The following is a 219-nucleotide window of genomic DNA, read 5'->3' on the forward strand; positions in this document are numbered from 1 at the left end:
ATACCCTCTGCCCCTCTCTCTCTTTCTTCTTCTTCTGGGATCCCAATTATTCTAATGTTGTTTCGTCTTATGGTATCGCTTATCTCTCGAATTCTGCCCTCGTGATCCAGTAGTTGTTTATCTCTCTTTTTCTCAGCTTCTTTATTTTCCATCATTTCATCTTCTATATTACTGATTCTCTCTTCTGCCTCATTTATTCTAGCAGTTAGCGCCCCCATT

This window comes from Neomonachus schauinslandi, chromosome 10 (genome assembly GCF_002201575.2).
Source record: "Neomonachus schauinslandi chromosome 10, ASM220157v2, whole genome shotgun sequence".
Taxonomy (NCBI): Eukaryota; Metazoa; Chordata; class Mammalia; order Carnivora; family Phocidae; genus Neomonachus; species Neomonachus schauinslandi.